Below are 6,948 nucleotides of genomic sequence, written 5' to 3'. Positions count from 1 at the left end.
GGCTCTGATACCAGATGTAACGCCCCGCCAAGGGATCCAAAAGAATTAACCTAAAGTTTCACTAAGTTTGCTAAACATTTTTTTTTTTTTTTTTTTTTTAAAAAAATAAGAAAGTATGACATACACATCAAACAAATAGTAGCGGAAGCAATAACATGTAATCATCGACAAACATAAATTGCAAGTTACATTTCTTAAAGATCCCAAGATGTTGAGTCACGTTTAAATTTAATTAATTCTAAGTCTAACAACTAACACATACATATAAAAGAATAATCAGAAACTCCAATGTCCATAATATACATTTGTTCCGAATGCTCCTTGGCAAATTAATTCGGAATGCTCATTCATCCACTGTACATGTCACAGGGTATGAAAGGCTTAAAAGAATATACATATGTAAAGATCAAGATACAACATCCTCAAATCCATGATACAAAGTACAGTAAAAATATATAAAATTATTCACCATACATGATACATCCATACATCCATAATGATAAAACATCTATCATAAAATCTAACCATCCATCATACTAATCCAAGAACATAGTGTAGATAATTGCCAATCACGAAAACTCCAGCCACGGTGACCACAGAACGGATCTCAATGGTAAGAGTAAAAGCACTACCACCCGACCGCGTGGAACCTAAATGGTCCACTCCCACCGCGCTGAGGAGATAGTCTCAAGTCCCAAATAGGATAACAAAACCTATAATCATAAATACTCTCTAAGTCCAGGAAATCCTATAAGTATGCTAACTCAAGGGTTCCTAAAAAGATCGACATCTAAATCCCAGAGGTACCACAAGACACGTAGGAAACCTAATATGCAAGTGGGAAAGTGTCATCGCAAAAGTCATGTAGAAGTTACCCGAGCAATCCCTTAGGAATCCCGGGTCCCTACTGATCCTGCGGCCACTAGTATCCTCTCGTACTGACGAGGCATACTATGGAATGCAAGGTCGTAACCAAGCGTCCTCTCTACCCCATCCTAGTCTGTACTAGCACTCATGGCATGGGAGAGAACATACAATTATCTTGTTAGGTTCATTTTCTCTCATTTAGTGTAAATGTTTTCACTTATTAAAAACGACTTACAATGGGTTTCTCAAGGCAGCCTCTTAGGGCTCCGACCCCCATTGCAAGCCACTTCCCGACTCTACACATAGATAACCTACCCTAGCTCATGAACTCGTAAATCAAAGAATCATAATAAAACCATCTCAGTCCTATACGAGCAACTGAAAATATCATAAAAAGATAATCCACAAAATATATCAGTTCTTCATGAGCAACAGATAACATCAAATAGTAATCATGTAATCACGACAGTTCTCTATCAGCAACTGAAGGCATCAATGATAAGTCACAAAATCCAATGGTTCTCTAACGAGCAACCAGAAAGTAATACAAGTATAACTGATCGAGACTCAGAAATGGTTATCAAATATAACTGATTGAGACTCAAAAATGGTTAAGTTAGGTATTCTCAAATGCATACACCTCAGCTTCACACAAGGAAACTGGAAAGCAATAACAAACAGTAAACACAATCATGTCATAGAGCACTTCATCACATTAGCATGGTCAGGTTAAGAAAGATCGAGACCAAATCATCAAGACATCACATTCACAACCCCGAGCCTCTGGTAACAACCTGAACTGGTCAATGCTAAACCAACCCCAAAACATTCAAAGTACAAAGACAACATCAAAGTTTTAGAGATTGGATCTAAAAGTATATTATTTGAGTTAAGGTAAGGTTTATGTTTCAGTTTAATGTCGAATTCAAGTAACAAAGTTTTCACAACTACCCTTTTTTGAATAACCCATTTCTATAATAACTTTCATTAAATCAATATCCAAATTTATAATTTAGTCAAATAAAATTCATTATTAATTAACTTAATTAAAGTAATTTTAATTAAATTAATCAATATTCATTAGATCTAATTACTTATTTTAATCCAACTAATAATTGTTAATTTATTAATATTTAAGCAAAATTATTAATAAATTAAAATTTACAACTATATCTATGCAATTAATATTTATTTATTAAATATTTAAAAAATTTAATCTATTATAAAAATTGAATATATTATAATTTTATTATTTAAAATTTTTAAATAAATAATTTTTTTTTTTAATAATTAAAAAAAATTATAAAAAAATTTTAAAAAAATCGAATACAAAGTTCACCCACGTTTATAGCCCGTCGGCTTTGGCCGCAGGCTTGCGGTCGCAGGGCCTGCAGCGGCAGGTACTCTGTACCTGCCGTCGCAGTACCTGCGACTCAGGTACTGTCGGCCTGCCGACAGTGGGGGGTGGGTGCGGGGTGATTCCCTCCCCCCCCACTATATTATATTAATATATATATATATATTTATTTTTATTTTATTTTAATAACAATAAAATAAGTTTTATTTTAACAAAATTAATTTTGTTTAATCTTTTTAATAAAAAACAATTTCTTCCAAAGGATAAATATGTAAAATATAAATATATATATTTATATATATATATATTTATTTATTTTTTAATTTATCTAGAACTTTTCAATTTCATTAAAACAAAACCCTTATCAAATTAGATCTTAATTTCTAAATCAAGAAAACAATGGTTCTAATTAATTCATCCAGTCTCCATGGATACAGAAATTATTGACGATTAATTAATAAATTCACAATATTGAAAGCTTAAAACTTTCATCACAGAGAATTCAGATCTACAAACCCCAGACACGAAGAAGGCAGGAAGGGATAATTACATATTTAATGGATAAAAAACACAAGACCCTACCTGATCCTGATGCTATTATGCAATCTCCAGGAACTGTATGCGAATTCGCTCCTCTCAATAACCTTCCCCTTCAAGACTTTCTTCGTATCAGCCTTCTGAAATTTGCTTCCAAAAATTGTCTTCCCCAAAAATTCTCGTCCAAATTCGTATCCTCCAAAAATGAACCCCCAAAGTTGTGATAAGCAAATTCTCCTCAATTCGGGGCACTAATTGTGCGTTTACCCGAGAAGACTCTTTGCACTTCTTAGTGAACTCCAAATTAACTTTTATTATCTTTTCTAATTCTTTTGCATTCAACTTTCATGCACATTAAGTTGAATGATTATATAACTTTATTTAAAATTTCACTTGACTTCAATTCTTAATTAATTTATTATTTTAAATCTTATGTGCACTTTTAAGAAATTAAAATAACATTATTAATTAATTTAAATAACAATAATATTTAGCATTTATTTAAAAATGAACTTCAAATATATTATTATTAAATTAAATAAATATTATCCTGTTCTAAATATATCTTGAACTTTAATCTCCAACATTAATTCTTTTATTTAATTAATTAATTAATTAATTAAATATAAAGATATCATAATAATTTCTTATTAAACTAAATCATTAATTAGTCTTTTTAATTAGACTTAATTAATAGAAAATACACCAAGGACTCATAAAGCAACATACGAAAACCCATCATAGAAAAATACATACCAAATCAAACAAAAGGGTTATAATCACAAAATTACATCATTTGATGCATTCGGAGGGTACTTAACTCAGATACTTGTCCTAATTATCAATTAGGACAATTGGCTAAAGGGTTTAGGATTTGGACTTAAGAGTTTATCTCCCCTCTCTTACCATTGAGACAGTGTGATAAGGTACGCTCATCCTGACAATTCAGGGAAGTCGATACCCGGTACCTGCAATCCTGCATAAAATCCACGCATGTACAAACACAATATTCTAAGCTAAACAGACAATGGCAGGAAGTGGTGCATCATGTAGATCCCGACTAGCAGGTGACTACGACTCCCTTCCTTAACCATATCAGAAACACCATACATAAATAAAACAACACGCACACCATACACATGCAGTATGGGGTAAGTATCCATAAGAGGCACATGAAATAATAAGCCATCTAACTAATCATCATCGATAACTAAAACCATTGAATAATCATCATACATGCACGAAATATAGAGTACCAAGTAATCTCATCATATAATAAACTGAGTGTAAACATCCTCTGATAATCTCTAAAATACTGATACTACTCATCAAACATACATTGGCCTAAAAGAGTTTGGCAATCATATCATAAATGTAACTCGAAAAATGTAAACTAGGGGCAGGCACTACAAAACATTGTTTTAAGACAACAAAAAAAGAAGTGCCATATATTTAAATATTTAAAATATTAGATAATTTTTTAATCTATCTAAATTCAAAATTGGATTTTTTAATATAAAAGTATATAAAAAATATTCAAATATTAATCAAATATTCAAATGTTAATAAAATATTTAAAATTTATAAATATTATAAATATTATTAAATATTTAAAAATTATAATACTTCGATAGAATTAAATAAATTATTAAAAATAATAAAATGTCTCTAAGCAAAAAAATGAATTTAGATTCAATAAAAGCAAATAATAAGTCATAAGAGAAACCTAAATAGTAGGATTTTTTTTTACTAGAGCCTATGAGAAATAGAAAGAAATAAATAGTTCCCAACTACAAACCTCTTCTTGTTGTTCCACCTAGTTCCATGTCAATGATATTGAATTAAGAATCATGATATATTAAATTATTTCTAATATTCTATTTGTATATTTAAAATTTCTTCACAAAGAATAAAAATAAATTTTTCTTGTTCTAGCTAGATTCATAAATAGAAAAGATTATACAAGTAGAGTATATAGGAGAAACTTTTTTTAAAAAAATCTTAAATAAAGAATCTCTTCTTATTCCAACTAGGCTTACAAAGAGAAAATATTAGAAGACCATTGGAGAAATTGAAGAGTATAAATAATTTTTAAATAAATTATTTCATCATGTTCCAATTAGTCTCACATCATTGAATATTGAACACTATATTTTATATTTCATTTGTATGGTAAAAATTTCAACTAGTTGCATGTTTGAGCATACAAATAGACCGTAAAAGAAACCTTAACAAAAAGTTAGTTCCAAAATAAGAATCTCTTCTTGTTCAGCGTCACATCATTGAACATTGAACCCTAAGATTTATATTTCAATTTAACTTTAACTATTTCATTTACATAGAAAGAATCTCTTTTTGCTCCAAATAGTCTTACAAACAGAAAAGATTATAGTAGTAGACTACATGAAAAATCAAAGTAAATGATTAATTTCTAAATAAGAATTTCTTCTTGATTCAAATAGTTCACATCATTTCACATTTAATTAAAGTCTACATTTCACATTTAACTATGGCTCACATTTCACATTATTTATAATAATCATTTAAATAATATAATTTTTTTCTCCATAGAACTATTCTCATATCATTACTATTAAACCCAATTCTTTCATCAAGAACATGTACAAGGGTATAACCTATAATTATATGAAGTTATTGATACAATATCTATGATAAGGAACATCTTTGTATTTATTTATTTATTTATTTATTTATTCGTGTAAGTATCTATCATTGGAATTTATATAAATTGAATAGAAATAGTCATTGTAATAGAAGATTTTGAAAGGCTACACTAGCCAAAACAAGAGATGCATGTAGTAGGAGTCCCACCATTTCTTAAAAAATATAAGAGTTGTGTCATTGCAGTTATAAATCACCCCAAGTAAGAATGTTATTTCAATTTAGCTTTGCACATTCGTTTACATTTTCTATGGGTAAAAAATACCATTGATATGGTTCTATTAAATAGATATACCAAATATGAGAGAAATGTGAACTATTTTCAAAATGCCCACTAGAACATCTCCTGGCCCATTACCAAGATAGTTGTTTGTTATCTATTATAGAAGATTGTCATGAATTCATTCTTCTCTTGCACAAAACAATTCTAACAATCTCATGTCTTCAAAAGTGTGAATCTAAACTAACTTACTAACCTACAAAGACTGAAGTAAATAAATCCTATTTCCTTGAAAGGGAAACAAAATAGAATGTATCTTGCAAATAAATGCATGTCCATCTTCTCAAGAAGTTGAATAAACAAATTTGGGAAGAAATAATATAATGTGAATGATATTCTTGAGTATCTTGGAGACACATTATCAAGTGAATGAGAAATATTCATCTTTAAGCATAAGCAATGTCCCCATACTAAGTGGTAGGTTGTCTCATAGCAATATATTTTTATCAAAATATAATGATTGCATTATATACACAAAATGACAAGAAGTCTTGACTATAGAAAATAGCACTAAAAGTGATCTATTCAATGGAATTATTCAAGAGATTTGAATTATTAAAGCACTTTCAAATCGAATTGTGACATTAGAGGAAATTAGATTGGTGACCAAAAGGACAAATTTCCAAAAGTGATGGACAAAAGTAATAAAGAACTTTGTTAAATATTGTATTTGTAGCCACCTGCATCACATGCATATATAACGTAGATTTATTTCGCTAATTATGAACTATTTCAAAAGATGCTACATCTATGTATATATCAAAAGTCTTAGTCAAATATAGAGATTTTGAATGCTCTGATAGACATGCACGCAAAATGACTTGAAAATTAGAAATCAAGAAGAATATTTTTCATTCATGTATTTACATAAAATTGTATAGGTATATATATAGTTGTGTACCAAATACATAAAGCTACAAGAAAGGAAATAGCTACACGAAAAAAAGGAAAGAATCAATTTAGGAAAGAATAATTTAAGAAATAATCGGTTCAATACTAGAAACAATCCAATATTGCAACACTCCCCCTCAAGTTGGTGCATAGATATCCCACATGCGCAACTTGCCCAAAAACTTCGAGAACACTTGACTTGAAACTACTTTGGTAAGAATATCAGCCAACTCATCTGTTAGTGTAGTTTTTTATTTTTCCTATTTTGATAGGTTTTTGCTACACTTTTAATAATCTCACATAGGTTAATAAAGAATATCTTATTAGGTGAATG

Source organism: Cupressus sempervirens, chromosome 4 (genome assembly GCF_028749045.1).
Source record: "Cupressus sempervirens isolate cs-2001-9-10 chromosome 4, ASM2874904v1, whole genome shotgun sequence".
Lineage (NCBI taxonomy): Eukaryota > Viridiplantae > Streptophyta > Pinopsida > Cupressales > Cupressaceae > Cupressus > Cupressus sempervirens.
This window is presented reverse-complemented; position numbering follows the sequence as displayed.